This window comes from Glycine soja, chromosome 12 (assembly GCF_004193775.1).
Source record: "Glycine soja cultivar W05 chromosome 12, ASM419377v2, whole genome shotgun sequence".
Taxonomy (NCBI): Eukaryota; Viridiplantae; Streptophyta; class Magnoliopsida; order Fabales; family Fabaceae; genus Glycine; species Glycine soja.
This window is the reverse complement of record NC_041013.1, coordinates 20,909,438-20,926,855: the sequence shown is the minus strand read 5'-3', so window position 1 is coordinate 20,926,855 and position 17,418 is coordinate 20,909,438. Positions and strand designations below refer to the sequence as shown.

The window sequence follows — 17,418 nt, the reverse complement described above, 5'->3', positions numbered from 1 at the left end:
CCTCGAGTAGATGCCATCCATTAGTATAGCCATTAGAGCCCACATGCTCTAGCTACCTGCGATACTTGCACCGCTGCTCCATCTACGGGAGACGCTGTCTGGACTCACCGCCAGGAAGACTTTCGATACAAGGGATCCCCAAGGCTAAGGATCCATCGCTGCCATCTTACTCGTCTGAGCTAGTCACCAAGTCGAACCATCAACTCTGATACCAATTGTTGGGGAGATTCAAGGAGAGAAATCACTGCATTATGGACCACAAGCCACCACATAAGGAAACTTGACACCACACTATAACCCAAAACCTTAAGGCTTAAGTTTATGGGTCTTCTCCTCACTTATATGGTGCTCAACCTTTCCAGTTCTACCCGATGTGGGACTTCACCTCACACTTGTACTCCAACACATTTCCCCCTCAAGTGTGAGTCTCTTCCACATGATAGCCTCCCCCTCGAGCGGAATTCATCCACGAGTATAGCCATTAGAGTTGACATGCTCTAGCTACCTACAGTACTTGCACCACCGCTCCATCTACGGGACACGCTGCTTGGACTCACTGCGAGGAAGACTTTCGATACAAGGGATCCCCAAGTCTAAGGATCCATCACTACCATCTTACTCGTTTGAGCTAGTCACCAAGTTGAACCATTAGCTCTGATACCAATTGTTAGGAAGATTCGAGGGGTACACCTGTGGATCATGAGCCACCACATAAGAGAAGCCTGACACCATACCCTATCCCATAAACCTAAGCCTTAAGGTTTTGGGTTCGGGTGTGGTGTCAGGCTTCTCTTATGTGGTGGCTCATGATCCACAGGTGTACCCCTCAAATATCCCCAACAGTCGGATAATTGAATTTTCTAAAGTTGCACCTTCACCCTTTAAGACCTCCCACATGCTTTGCTGAGCCAACTCATATCTACATTACATTACATTACTGTCTCAACTTAATATATGTTATAAGATAGTAAAAAATTATTATACATGCAACACCCTCTCCATCCTCTCCACATCCCTCGCATTGAACGTTTACGCCTCCACGTGTCGTTTTAGCTCCTTGTTCTCCTCATAGATTCACTTCCACTTCTCTTCCTTCGCCTCCACCTGCTTCTCCTTCTCCGCCATAACCATCTCTGCCTCCTCGTTGCGGGATGATAACTCCTCATCCTACAGTATAACCTTCTCCTTCTATAGTTCCTTTTTCAGCGAGGGCGGGGACCAGAGCCGCTCGGGATCTGCCTCGATTTCAACAGCGCTACGACGCGTGGACTGGAGGTAGTCCTTGGTGGTAGCCTTTTATGTGGTGGAGATTCTCCTTGATGCAGCAGGCGAGGTCCTCGATGGCGTCGCCCTCTTGTGGATGAAGTGCATGTAGCTGTTGACGGTGTTTTGGCGATCTGGACAAGACAGTGGATGAGAGCAAGGAATGTTGGCCATTGGTGAGGAGCAACAAAATGGAGAGTTGATTTAGGATAATTGAGGTGCTTGAGGAGGAGAGGGAGATCATCATTGAGTTTGGAGAAAGGGAAATTGAGGAGTGTGAGAAGGAAAGGGAAGTCGAAGAGTTTGGAGGAAGGGAGATCATCTTAGGGTTTCGAATAGGCATGTTAGTGTTGAGTGAGAGGGGATGTTGAACAGGAGCGCTTGTTTTTATTTAATTAAAATATTCTAAGACAGTTTTTAGAAAGACAAACTTCTAAGACGATTTTTACAAAACCGTTGTAAAGATATTACGTTTATTTACAAAAATGCCACTGTGTTTCTTTCTAAGTCGATTTTTGATTAACTGATGTAAAATCATCGTCGTAAAAAGTGATTTTTGTAGTAGTATATGTACATAATTATTGTTCCTACAACATAATGTTTTTCTTATATTTGTAAACTTATATTTAATTAGACAAAAATCCTTTCAATAAATTATTTTTGTTATATAAAACGTGTCTATTATCAAACAAAATTTTATATGTTTAACTTTGTATTGTATGAATCAAATATAAAAACATTGTATGATTAAAATTTGTTAGAATTTATGAAATTTATCAAAATAATTATTTTCATAAATTTAATAATAAAAATTTATGTGCATAATTATTGTTTCTACAACATAAATTTTTTCTTTTATTCATAAACTTATATTTAATTAGACAAAAAAGTCTTTCAATAAATTATTTTTCTTATATAAAACGTGTTTATTATAAAAAAATTATGTTTAATTTTGTATTGTATGAATCAAATATAAAAATATTGTACGATAAAAATTAATGTTAAAATTTATTAAAATTATTATTATTATTTTCATAAATTTAATAATAAAACTTATGCACATAATTATTCTTCTGAGTGATAAATTTTTTAGATATATCATTGTAGTCAATCATGTGATGGCTAAGGCAATGTCATTAAAATTTGAAACAATTTAGATGAATAATAAGCAACCAAAATTCATAATTTATGTAAAAAATAACTACACCAGCTTTATAGTTGAGTTGAGGACCAAAAAATTTTCAACTCCATCAACCATAACGTTTGGTTTTAAAATTATTTCTTATATCGACTACTATTAAATTGTTCAATTATGGTTACAACTAGAGTTTAACTTGTTTCAATGTACTGGATTATTTTTTTTTTTCAATTTGTTGAATTGTAATACATTATTATTATAAAATTTGAATAATTTTTTCTTGGATATCAAAATGATAATTTCTTTAGATCTTCTTGTAGATAAATGATGTAAGGTTTTGATGTGCTTCACACTTATATAAGTGTTGGCTTCATTGATGTAATAGTATGTCTCTTGGGTGTTTGTATGAACACACTCCATTAAATACTACCAAATTATTTCACTTCATGACTATACTTTCTTACTTCTTGACCTTAATGGAGATTTGTTGTTAGTAGTTTGTATCAATGGAGATTATTAAGAACCAAAGGTGGATGTATTAGAGGTTGGATGCTAATAAACATAGGACAAATGAGTTTAGAGAAGGAGTGTTCGAGTTCGTACAGTTTTTTACTAGTGAGGACATGTTTCAACACTACTAGAAAATATGTTTTTTACATCGATTATTTATGACTTTCTACATCGGTTTTGAACCGATGTTGAAAGTATTATGGTTAACATCGGTTTATGAAAACCGATGTTAACATAAAACTACCAATATCAGTTATCTAAATAACCGATGTTATATGTTAAGAACTACATCAAAATAAGTGTATAAATGTTGAACGTTGACATCGTTTTTTATACAAAACCGATGTTAACTTATACGTTAACATCGGTTTTTTTATAAAAGCTGATGTTAAGTTAGAAACGTTAACATCGGTTATGTATAAAAATCGATGTTAAGTTAGAAACGTTAACATCGGTTCTGTATAAAAACCGATGTTAATTTGTGAGTTAACATCAGTTTTTTTTATAAGAATCGATGTTAACGTTTTGAAGATTAACATCGGGTTTTGTAAATAACCGATGTTAATATACGTAAATAATATTAATTTTTGGAAGAACCGATGTTAAGTTGTATGTTAACATCAGTTTTTTGCAAAAATTGATGTTGTTTGTGTATATTAACATCGGTTTTTGTAAATAATTGATGTTGTTTTAGGGTTTTTTTTATATACATTTTCTGTTTTTACAAAAAACCCAAAATTTAACTTGTAAAAAGCAATTTCAGACCATAATTCATAGAAAACATCATTTGCATTATGCTTTCAAGCAATTTTTAGCAAAAAGATACAGTAAACTATGAATTGATAAATATGAATAAATGATTTATTAAGAACTATCAATCAATAAATAACATTCAATGTTCAAATGACATAGCAAATTGCAAAAATGTAAACCAAGTAGTGTAAACTAATTAAGTAAGCTAAAATGATTTCCCTAACATCCTAATTTTCCTAACATCCTAAGTTTGATCTCTAAGTCGGAGATAATATTGTGCCCACTGGATGCGAAGCGCCTTTAATCTCTCTAACTCCAGTGGTCTAGTATCGTTAAAATACTGCATGATCAAATAAAAGATAAATTAATAATGTAATACCAATTATAAGAAAATCAACTTTGTTTGAAATAAACAATTACCGCTTCCCAGTCATTCCTGAAACTTCCTAAGATGATGGTGGACATCCAGTGCATGACGTAATAGCCGCACTCAGTGCTTACTTTTTGTCTATTACACTAAATACATAATGAAATTTGGATATTAATTAAACGTTAATTACAATTAGTGTACACACACATAAGCAATATATATAAGTAGAAGTTTTATTTAAATCACGTACTTTAACAACAATCCACCTTGCAACAGCCTTGAATTTAGGTTGTGGAGTATCATCAAGTCTTTTCAAAGCACTGTTGAATACAAGGAACATTTAAAAATTGATTTTGTTGAGTAATGTCAATGCAAATGTATTGAAAACAAAACTGACCTGTTAATTATTCCCTTAAGGTAGTTGTCTGGCTTGTTATGCAAGGAACAAAACTAGACAACAAGATTTTCCTTGGGCAGAATAACCATCATTTGCTAGTTTCTGCTACAGTGGAGACGAATATGGGTTATTGTAGTAGTATACATTATTTAAATTCAGTTGTTTTGTTTGACTTACCCATTTAAGTAGGCTCCAAGGTAGACATGGCGTTTTGAAGTCTGCATCCAACTCTTGATGTAACTTTCAGAGTCAAACTGTGATTGCCCAGATCTCTGAATAGACTGTGGCTCGAGAAATCCATACACACTGGAATTCCCCGCTCGCATACTTGTCTCAGTCAGATGCCTATTGTTGTTAAGACTGTTGTATCGTGACGCCTTATCATCCTTCACCTCATACCGTGACACCCCACACCTAGGGCATTTGGACATTTCTTCCAATTCATGCCTATACAGTATGTAATCATTAGGTCAAGCATGATTCTTCTGATACTCCATACCCATCGGACACAGTATCTTCTTGGCCTAATAGTAGCTTTTAGGCAACGTGTTTTCCTCTGGAAGCAGATCATGCACTACTTCAAGCAGTGAAGTAAAGATTTTGTCACTCCACCCATATCTGGCCTTGACATTAACCAGACTTAACACCACCAACAACAGCATCAAGGAATTCTTGCACCCTGAGTACAAAGGCTTCTTTGAGTCACTCTAGAATCCTTCATACATAGGGGCATGGGCTTGCTGAAGAGACTCTTGTCCAAGGTCACGAATCATATCCTCCAAGCGATCTCCCATTTCTACATCAAATGGTTTGGATTGGGGCCCACTCTGCATGTCTGTCATTTCACCATGCCATATCCACGTCGTATAATTCCTCTTAATTCCATTACACAATAGATGCTCTTATATGTCGTCTAGTATTTGTCATCTTCTGTTCAAACAATTGATGCAAGGACAATAATATTTTCCATCTTCATCCGGTTGACCTCTTTCTGAAGCAAATTGCAAGAACTGCTCCACGCTGACCTCATATTCCAGGCTGATGCGACTTTCATTCATCCAACTTTGATCCATCTAAGTAATAACTCCATGATACTCACAAAGTTATTCGATACATGAAAATATCACTTTTTTTATTATAGGTGTGGCCCTATCCCATTCAGGAAGACAATCTTTTATGGTAGCTTCATACATTAGGGTTAATTCTATTTTGTTAAATTTGACAAAATTTCGGCATCATTTCGCATTGGTCTTCAAGTACATGACATGAAATTGATGAAATTCATTTCCCAATAATCAAGTATGCACTCAGAGAACAACTCGAAATGCATTGTACCGAAATTTCATCAAATTAAACAAAATAATATTAACCTTAATGCATGAATCTACCATAAAAATATCAATCTCCTCAAACTGTCCAAACGGACAATTCGAGATTGAATACAATGATTAATGCAAACTATCCGCAAGAATCATGGTATTCAGTCTCAAACGGAAATCTAAGGTTCACTCATCATGAACACAATTTGTATATCATATATCCATTGTCTTTAATGGCAGTGAACAAGTAATAAAAACATTAATTGGTAACAAACATGTGTACCTGTGATGATGAGCAACACAGTCCAAAATGAAAGCAAGAATCAAAGAAATAACTCAATAAACACCTACATCAACCATCAACCAAGTTAATGTGTCATTCATTTGAAGATGCTCATTGAACTCAAAGATGCTCTCTATGATGCCGATGACTTGCTACTCAAAGATGTTGTGTGTGTGTGTGTGTGTGTGTGTGTGTGTGTGTGTGTGTGTGTGTGTGTGTGTGTGTGTGTGTGTGTGTGTGTCCTTGTGTGTCTCTGGTGGGGTTATTTAAATAATATTAATAACAAAAATAGAAAAAAAGGTAAATTAAATAATTAAAGAAGTTATGTTTAACATTTGTCAATTAAATTTCAGGTAAAGTTATATATATATATATATATATATATATATATATATATATATATATGTATGTATATATATATATAACAAAACTCAGCTATAGTTAAAATGAATTCTCATTTCTAAAGTATACACAAATTAAAATATATACATCATTGATATTGGAGAAATGATCATCACCGTAAAAATCAGTCTCTGTCAATGGTTATTGACAAACAACATCATTAAAATGAATATCTATATCAAAGAATTGGGGTCATTTGAGGGTAGCAAAGGATCATCATATTCTAAACATCATCAGCCACACCATGCACTCCTATATTGAAGAGTGAATAAACCAAACTAGACAATGGGAAAGTGGAGCAATTAAGGGTTGATACAATAGCAAGGAACATTAAGCAACTAAAATCAATGTTTGCATGAATAGGTAGGCTGGTCCAATCTATTCCAAGACTTTTGAGGTGGATTGATTCAGGGTTTAGTTTAGACACAAAGGAATCTTGGATGGTTGTGGGGGAGTGTAATCAACATTTACTGTTTGGAGGAACAAATGTGATGTCATTGGTTTTTCCCTTGTTTGGTTTTGGTGTTTGATAATGTCGTGGATCTTGAGTGGTTGCTTGCTGTTTCTTTCCGTAGTGTGGAATCTGGGGTTTGATTTAATTTGTATGAGATCATTATAACAGTGGGGTGTTTTGAATGTTATTTTAGATTTAAGCATTTTGCCCAATAATTATATGGACACAGTGTATGCTAGGTAGTGACAAGCAAGGGTTTTACTTTTGACCGTTGGATTTGACTCTCTAAAGTGAATGGAGTGTACTTTATACTAATACTGATAATCGTAATGGTTGACATTATATCTGATGCAAATCTCAAGGATGAAGGGAACATTGGCAAGAGTAAGACTACACTGAATTGGTCTGAGTCATTCAATGAAGATGATGATGAAGACCTTCAAGAGATAGAGGCCAATGAAGCTCTTTTGGCAAAGGTTTTTGCTACCATTTCAACTGTTAAAGTTGCATATGCTGAGTTGCAGTATGCTTAGTCACCTTTTGACCCTAATGGCATTGAAGTCGCTGATCAATTGCTAGTGTGTGAGTTGAAGAAGTTATTTGAGCTAAAGCAATGTTACTTGAAGAAACAATTTGATCCTTCACCCAAGACTGTAATACTCGAGGCCGAATCCAAGGAATTGGAGGGTGTGATCAAAACCTACGAGATCATGGGGAAGAAGTTGGAGTCATAGGTGAGGCAGAGCAAGGCAATCGAGAATAGATTGAATCAAAGTGGCCAACTATCCATTCTTGATAATCTTCACATAACAGGATTAAGTCCTAGCCACAAGAGGGTGTGGCTTCTACACTGCTTGGCCTTCTCCTATGAGCCTCAGGCTTCAATCTTCCAAGTGGGGAAAGGGTGCAGATTCTCTTATGTGTACATGGAAAGTGTCAATGATGAAATCTTCCTCTATTTAGAAGTGGAATCAGATCCACAAGTTGCTTTCATAGTAGTTCTAGGGTTTAGGATTGGTAAAACTGTTTTACAGTGTCAAGTGTACATCTCACAGCACCAAACCAAGGTTAAAAAAAATCAATTCAACAAAGCAAAGGTAGTTGCTGCAAGCACTTACTGAGCCCATAACTCAGGTGATTGAACTGTAAGGCAATTCATTATTTTCTTAGTGAAAAAGAAATATTTGGAGGGAAATAAAGGGCCTTATGGTGGGGGCGGAACTCTGCCTAGGCTAAGTCACTAGGGCATGTTTGTCCATTTGTATTTTGAAAAGAAAAAGTCATTGGAGCAGTGCTTAGGCTAACTCACTGAACTCTTTCTTTCTAGTCAAGCTCTTGAGGGCATATCATTGTCAATGGTAAGTTGGAGCAATGGTATCTATAACTGTCACAGTGTCAATTTTCTTTACAGGTTTTCCATGTTCCAATGCAACAGTATTAACAAGTACTAATAGAGGTTGCAGTAGACACTATAGGGTAATTGAGATTCATGGTATTGGTCACTTTAGAAAAAACTATTGTTGTATAAGGGTAATTGCTGGTATGTCAATGAATGAATTGTGATGATGCCTCTACATCTAGCACAGGTTCTATATAGGGAAGGAAAAAGGTGCATGGCGCCAAAGAATATATAGGTAGGTAACTCAACATGACTGGCTTCAACTTGTTCAATTTATAATAATTGCATGTCACATAGTAATTAACTGCTAAAATTATGATATTGCATTGAGAGAGCTCCCAAGTTACTTGCCAAAGGGCCTTAACCAAGTCACTGAATAACTATCTAACTGGAAGAATAAAACCTGTGAATGATAACAGAGATCAACTCAGAAGTGGTATGCACTATTCCTACCTTAGGAAATACAATATTGAAGACTGGTTGCAAAAGCATTCTGAAGGGCATGCCACAGAAACCATATGAACAACAACTGTTATAGAGAATTTTATAAGGGGAACAAATGTACTGTCAAAGAAAATATATCATGTTCATAACTATGAGATTATGGTTAGTTTTGTTGTTATCATTCTTGTCATGATTTAGAAGAGAATAGGATTGATACAGGCCCTAAGCCATGACTTGGCCTTATTAGATAGGTAATATCTATTAACATTAGCAAGACATAAAAGCTTGTTATTGTATGAGGGTAAAAGCATGAATATTCGTGAACTAAATTAACAATCACACCTTATATGATTTGAAATAAAAAAAATTACAGTTCCAGTCTAGTATCTCTATGAAAATTGTCAAAATATAACTTTAACAGGGAAAAAAAAGAAAGGACAAATAAGATAATGTTTGTTTTCTTCTTAATCTTATATTTTATTTTTCCTCCCATTCTTTACATCAATTTTGTAAATTATGTGAAACTTGTATGATTTAGAACACTATAAAAACAATGACAAAGGAATAGGAAATAGAGGGTCATAGGTAGGAGGAGATTGTGGTCTGTCTGAGAAGGGAAGTCTTGATTTCAGTCATCATCTATAAACTATAATGCATCAAGCTTATCATTTTCTGTGCTGGTTTGGACAATTGTCTTTGTTCTTACTCACTGTTATTTCTTAATTTCCTTTACATTAGATTCTTAGAGCTTTGTTCTTGCTCATTGTTATTTTTTTTTTTTCATTTTGATTTGTTCACCCAGGGCTTTGTTCAAATTGACTTTGTTCACCCAGGCAGTGTGATTTTCTCTGGACTCCAATAATATTAATGATCAAAGCTAGATATAATTTACGAACCCGATCATTCATACACCCCATTCCTTTTTCCATCACTTGTGGTCCAAATGTTCCTCTCCATTGAATGCCATCATATCCCATCCTGATAGTTGTAGGAAGCCAAATCAATCATTCTGCATGCAATGTCGTTTTAATTTGGTTTCATTTCAGGATCAAAAGGGATGTTTAAGCAAGCACCCTTGTCTTTACTAATTCATTCTTTTTGGATGAATTTATGGTTAAAGATTAATTTTTCATTATATTAAGATTCAATTAACAGATTCACTTCACTCAACATACATTTTTATAAATACGCGGATCCGATAATTGAATTCCTAACTATATTCTTAAGAAATAAGGTTATGTGTTGTAACCATGTTACATCATGTTAATTGTCTTTATTTATTCTAATATTATTATAGATCCTTATTCCACAATGCAATGGAATTTTGTCCTAGTTTTTCCCTTTAGGAAATGGCATGGGGCAAGTTGGACCCAATTTTTTTAATTTCACGTGTGTTTATCTCTCTTTAGTTATGACACCAACCAGAGATATCACACTACCAACGTAACTCTCTAATTCTAACCACATCAAACCTCTCCAGTCCTAATATTGGTAACTTTCTTTATCCTAGATGAAGATGAATATGCCACAATAGGTTCAACAACCACAAATACAGCTTCACTTAACTCGCCGTAACAGACCAAGTTTTTCTAATGTGTGTGTCATGTGCATACCTTACTTGGGGCCCTTTCTAAAATGCTTAGGTCAAATGTCCATGCCAGAATTCCCCTTTAGGACTATCCATCCCTGACCCTATGTATGGCAGCAATGGAACCATACTTCAAAGCATGGTCCACACACTCCACAACTTGTTATGGGGGGTTGACTAAGTTGTAGAACTGGGAATCCATTTTAAACTTGTTTTGCCAATGTTTGCTTCACCCAGGGCTTTGTTCAAATTGACAAGTATGTTGACACATAATTGAAAAATGTTGTGATGCCTCTAACTACTACTAGTTATAAATTAGCTGCTACTACAAATAATTTGATGTTTTACTTTTTTGCCAAATATTGTGTTGCAGCAAACTATACACTTACTGTGTTGTTGCCATCCCTGATCTAGTCTTGATACTAGTGTTCAAAATGAGAATGAAGGGTCTTCCTGTGCAAGTAAGTTGCTAATGATTGGAAAATGGCCAGTAAGTTGGAAAAAATAGTTGACAAATTAGATAAAGTTTTATGAGGCATGAAGGGTCTTCCTTTGCAAGTGATGGCAGGGGAGATGAACGAGTCATGGAATACTCAGCAACAACATCTCTGGAAGATGGATATGGTATGTATGGCAGGGATATAGACAAGGAGGGCATAATGAAGTTGTTGTCAAATGATAGCAGTGATGGTGTACTAGTGTGTGTGATCGCTATTGTAGGCATGGGTGGGGTTGGAAAAACCACTTCAACCCGATCTGTGTTCAACAATGGCAATTTGAAGCAGATGTTTGATTTGATATTGTGAATAGGTCTATGTTTCTGATCAATTTGATATTGTGAAGGTCATAAAAACTATGATAGCCCGATCTGTGTTTTCTGATCCTTATCTTTTTGTAAAATAGATTTTCAATGGTGTATTTCTCAAAGGTAACAAAGCCACAATGAACATGCTGCATAGAGTTGAGCCCTATGTGACTTATGGGTATGTTAACTTCCCTGCCATACTTATTTAAATATGATTATAGGTTTTTATAACTGCTAATGAGACTTCCTTGCCATTTTGATATGTGTGTGTCTTTCTCATATAAGGATTGATGTTTTCATAGTAAAGGTTAGCAGGAACAGAGGGATGCTATATGCTTTCTAGTCCTTGTCCTTGTTACAATCTACTAGCCTTCTTTCTCATGAAAACCCCACCATAGAACCACTCTATATGCTATAGTCACAACTTTTAAGTCACAAAATGTCACAACTATGTGTCAGTGCCGTTTGATTTGGAAATATGTTCCACCAATATATGGAATGTTGAGAAATACTAACTAAATACTTTCAAACACAAGTACTTCTTATTGACTAAAAATTATGACAACTTTGAATAAAAATATGATTTTTATCTTTTAACTAAACTAAATATTTAGTCATATTTTCAACATGCATGAGAAATTTCTTTGTGGAATAAGCAAAATCAAATACTTATATTCATGAGACTAAGAGTTTGATACAGTTACATAAACAGTAATGTATATCAATTTACCTCATACTCATTGTCACACAGTACCTAAAACAGAAGGGAAGAAAATAGAAAGAGAAAAATAAAATAAAATAAAATAAAGGGAGGGAAGAGAAGCACTCACTGTGGAGTTAGAAGCTGATTTGCTCTTAAAACAAGGAAGATGAAGATTTCCTATAGCAGGCACATCTGCTGCTCCAGTTTCCACACGGGTCTAGTATAGTACAAATTAACAATGTTAGCAATGTCACTGCACAATGACAACACTTCCTTGATGGAGGTCGAGCATTATGACAACTAGTAACTATCATACTATGTATGGCACACGCACATGCTTTTTTTCTTGCAAACATTATTCTTTTAAGAGCTAGAGAAGTAAATATTGAAAATAAGCAATAAAAGATGTACCAAGAAAATTTAAATAATTTTGATATATAAATAAAATTAATAAATTACATTATTTTAAAATTTTATGTAGTATAACTTTAAATAAAAAAAATAAAAAAATAAAGGCGTATAAAGTAATAAATCAAAGAGTACAATCTTTGTATTGTGTTTAAGTTTGGTAAGACCCTTTTGAATTATTTTACTTGGTATCTGCAAATATCATTTATTGTATTGAGATCACACCACTAGTTTCTAGGATTCCTTCGGCTAGGGAAGCAAAACTTAAAAGGCAAGCATTATATGCAGAAGCTCATTATCGAAGTGAGCCAAGGTTAATATCATTACTTTTTTTCTAGTTCTCTTATCTAATTCCTATGATATATGTTGGATCAAGTGGCCTCAGAATAAATAAGAAGGGGGGTTGAATTAATTATGAATGTGTCTTGACTAATTAAAAATTTATCCTTCTTAACGTTACTAGATTCAGTTAGGCTTTACTACTAAGTTATGAGAAAGTAAAGAACAAAAACAATAACTTAGACAAAAGTAAATAAAGAGTGTAGGGAAGAAGAAAAAAAACACAAGATTTATATTGTTTCAGCCACAACTACGTCTAGTCCCCAAGCAACCACTGATTCTTTATTTAAGGAAAGGTTTTCCCTAAGGAAACCAGGTGATTAACTATGTGTGTGAATCTTTTCTACATGCTTTGGATGTTCTCATTTGTGTTCATCCTAAAGAGTTCATATTCATGGGTTATAGTATTAATCCTAGATCTCTTAACATCAGTTGTGCCTTCATGTGTGAGTTGAAGTGTGTCCCAGATCTCATTAGTATTTGTGCAGTTTGAGATTCTAAAATATTCATCTATTCATAGGGCAGAAGTAATAATGTTTTTGGCTTTAAGATTATATTGAACTTTTCTTCTATCTTCTTCAGACCATTTATCTCTAGGTTTTTCTATTGTTATGCCTGTTGATGTGCTTCTATCTACTATGGTGGGTACATAAGGTCCTATTTCTATGGCTTTCCAAATGTTGTAGTCTATGGCTTCAATAAAGATTTGCATTCGGGTTTTCCAGTAGTGGTAACCCTCACCATTAAAGATAGGTGGCCTATGGATGGAGTTTCCTTCGGGAAACAGAGAATTTGAGGAGGCCATTAATCTTGAAGTTGTGAAACTTTTCTCAAGATACCTGCTTTGATACCACTTGTTGATTGTGGAAGCAATTCTTTCCAAGTTTGTTTTGATGATGCCAAAGACTCAAGTCAAGAATCAAGAGTCAAGCAAGTATCAAGAATCAAAGATTCATTCAATCAAGATTCAAGATTAAAGTGAAGATTCAAGAGAAGACTCAAGATGTATAAGAACTTCAAGAAAAGCATCAAGATAAGTATAAAAAGATTTTTTCAAAAGAAAAGATTGAATAACACAATTTTGTTCAAGAGAATTTTTCAAAGAAAAATCTTTTACCAAGAGTTTTACTCTCTGGTAATCGATTACCATAAGGCAGTAATCGATTACCAGTAGCCAACATTATTTTCAAACTGATTTACAAAGCAGTAATCGATTACCATAAACATGTAATCGATTACCAATGTTTTTAAACGTTGAGATTTCAAATTTCAAGAGTCACAACTTGTGATAAAACATTTTCAAACTTGTGTAATCGATTACACAACATTTGTAATTGATTACCAATGTTTCTAAACGTTGGTTTTCAAATTTAAACATGAAGAGTCACATCTGTTGATGTGTAATCGATTACACTACAATGGTAATCGATTACCAGTGACTTATTTTGAAAATTAAATTACCAAAAGTCACAATTCCTAAAGTGACTAGTTTTTGAAGATTTTTTTAAAGAGTCACAACTTTTAAAGTGACTAGTTTTCAAAAAGAGTCAGAACTTTTAAAGTGACTAGTTTTCAAAAGAGTCATAACTTTTAAAGTGACTAGTTTTGAAGAAATTGCCAAGAGTCACAAAATTTTAACTTGAGCCATCAAATAGCTATAAATATGTGACCATGGCACGAATTTTAAGAGAGAACTTTTAGATTGCTTTCATTCAAAGTGATATTTCATTCATTCATTCAAAGCTTTCTTCTAAGAGTTTTTGTTCAATACTTTCTTTATTTAAGAAAAGTTCATTGGCCAAAAACTTGTGATATTCTTCTTCTTCATTCCTTCTCCCTCCTGCCAGAAGAATTCAAAGGACTAACTGCCTGAGAATTCTTTTGATTCTTCCTTCTTCCTCTTGCCAAAAGAATTCAAAGGACTAACCACCTGAGAATTCTTTTGATTCGTCCTCTTCCCTCTAAACACAAGATTTCAAAGGACTAACTGACTGAGATATCCTTTGTTTCCCTTTACAAAGACTCAAGGGACTAACCGCCTAAGATTTCTTTGTCTTAACACATTGGAGCGTACATCCGTTGTGGTACAAGTAGAGCGTACATCTACTTGGGTTGTAATACTGAGAACAAGAGAGAGTACATCTCTTGTGGATCAGTTCAAATGGAGCGTACATCCACTTGGTTGTTCAAAGAGAACAAGGGAGGGAACATCCCTTGCGAATCTTTGCTTGTAAAGGATTTTACAAGGTTATTGGAAATCTCAAGAACCGGTGGTTGCTTGGGGACTGATGTAGGCACGGGTTTTACAAAACCGATGTTAACATTATATGGTTAACATCGGTTTTGTCAAAACCGATGTTAAATTACTCTACTTATTTACAAAAATGTCATCGCGGTTTTCTTAATATCGGTTTTTTGAATAACCGATGTTAATCGTACGATGTTAAATCTATAAATTATAATAGTGCAAATGCAAGGTGAACAAACAAGGTGTCCCTACAAGAATGCAAATATAAAGTTTTCAAGTTTGTGGATGATGTGATGAGGGATCTTTATGAGGAAGGGTTCATGTCAATCTATTGTTGGTCGATGAATTTGAACTTTATTAATCTTTGACATTTCATTTTATTAAATTAACTTTGAAAACTTTGAATTTTCATGTCAATCTTTAAATTAAAACTTTGTTATTGGATATATTGACTCATTATGAATGTCCACTTTTATTTATAAACTAAATAGCAACTGAATTAGCAATTGCGCTGCATTTTTAACTAGCAACCAATTTAGGGACTCGAATAATTTTTTTTTGTATTTTATTTTAAACTTTGACATCGAATTACCAACCTAAAGTTATTTTTGAAAAATTTATTTTATATTTGATTATACAATAGTGAATGAACATTATTTTAACTTCTTTTATATTTAAAATTAATTATGAAATAACAAACCAATGTTATTGTAATTTATTTTATTTAAAAAAATTTTATTTATTAGTGATCGAATTAGCGACTAAGGTTCTTAGTTGTTGAGTTCATCCCAAGCAAAATAGCAACCAAATATGCAGTCACCAAATTTTATTTTCTTGTGACCAACTAATTCGTTCACTAAATAGTGACCAAATAGAAATTTGGTGACTAAGGACTTAGCGACTAAGGTTTTTGTGACATTAAGAATTCAGTCACTAGTTTGGTTGCTAACACTTTTTGCGACCGAATTTAATGATTTAGCATTAAATTCGGTCACTTTTGCCAGTCGCTAAATAATGTTTTTTTGGTAGTGATCCGGGGTGCAAGAATTCATTGACACTATTATCATTGGTGTTAAGTTTGGTTAACGTGATGGCCATATATGGATAGAGTGACAAAAGTTTCACATCATTGCTTAAGGTAGTGCAGGGTATACTTCCAGAACAAAACATGTCAAAAAGTTACTATGAGGTGAAAAAGATATCGTGTCCAATAGGTATGAAGTATTAGAAAATTGATACATGTCCTAACAATTACATAGTATATAGAGATGAGTTTGAAGAAATTCATAAATGCTCCAAGTGTGGGGTATCATGGTACAAAGTGAAGGATGATGAGTGCAGTAGTGATGACCAAAATCAATGTTGTATAGTACATTACAATACCTATTTTCACAAAACTAATTTTGTTTATGCTACTATACCATATCGGTTTTGGGAAGAACCGATTTAGATTATGATTTTCAATATTGATTTTATAACCGTTGTAAAAAGATACCAACTTATAACAGCGATAGTTTCAACATCAGTTCAAAACCGATGTTAAATGTCCTATAAAATCTGACCTATTTTCTAGTAGTGTACACTATCGTTATACACTAATTAAATCCATGTTTTGTTTACAAATTTATATAAAGGAAAAATGTTATTTTTTTAGGAAAATGTCATTTTTTATTCGATCAATTCGTTATTAAGTATTTTTATCTCCATTTTTATGACATAATAGTAAAATAAATTATCAATGGAATGAAAGCATAATCGTACTTTAGAAAAAGAATTAGGAAATGAAAGACAAATAAATATAGTTATGAAAAAGTAATTTTATTTCTTTGAATCCAAACATCCCCCATTAGGGTTACATAAAGTAGCATTGATAAAGACATCATTGGAGGAGAAGGTCAAACACTACTTAACATTGCCGACGACATATGCACTGACTTGCTTCATTGCATAGACCTTGGGCTTTCTTTCCATATTTCTTGGGACAATCAGTGAAACACTCTGCTTCACAATAGTCGTACAATTTTGTGTCACAAATTCTTGCCTCTGCAACAACTTTGAATGGACCTTCATTTTGTATGCCATTCAAAGACACACAATATTCAATATCAAACCATGAATCTCCAACTCAGATTCTTATTAAAATAAAAAAGAATGTTAAAACATTTTTATTCTTAATTAAGTGACTAACTATAATTAGTGAAAATGGAAACATACCAATCCCAATGGAAAGAATAAACACAACAAACAAAAATGAAAACATAGGCTTCATCCTTATTTGATTTTATAGTAATACACTCCTTGCTTCAATTCAATCCCAAGTAATACGTTGGCATAAAGCTATACAAACACACAAACACATATATATGGTTGATGAGTATTTAATGTTCTTTGAAGTCTTTTATTAATTTATAGTAATATATTTAGTATGCCTTTGACTTTTAGTTATCTTTTTTGGTGTTTTCTCATTAAATATATTATATTTAATAAATATAATAATTATTGTATTATAAGTAAAGTTAGGTCAACCATATTAAATATCATATTTATTAAATATATATTGCAGTAAAATTATTAATTTCATAAATTTAAATATAA

At 33.7% G+C, this 17,418-nt stretch overlaps 1 long non-coding RNA gene and 1 pseudogene across 1 annotated transcript; one reads left to right on the top strand and one right to left on the bottom strand.

Moving 5' to 3' along the window:
- Positions 1-7,218: 7,218 nt before the first annotated feature.
- Positions 7,219-8,010, top strand: LOC114378867 (annotated as a pseudogene).
- An 8,612-nt stretch (positions 8,011-16,622) lies between these two features.
- Positions 16,623-17,172, bottom strand: LOC114378445. The gene is made up of 2 exons (XR_003659338.1): positions 17,038-17,172; positions 16,623-16,887 (listed from the first exon to the last, which is right to left on the bottom strand). It is a non-coding gene; the product is annotated as an uncharacterized LOC114378445 (long non-coding RNA).
- Between the last annotated feature and the right edge of the window lie 246 nt (positions 17,173-17,418).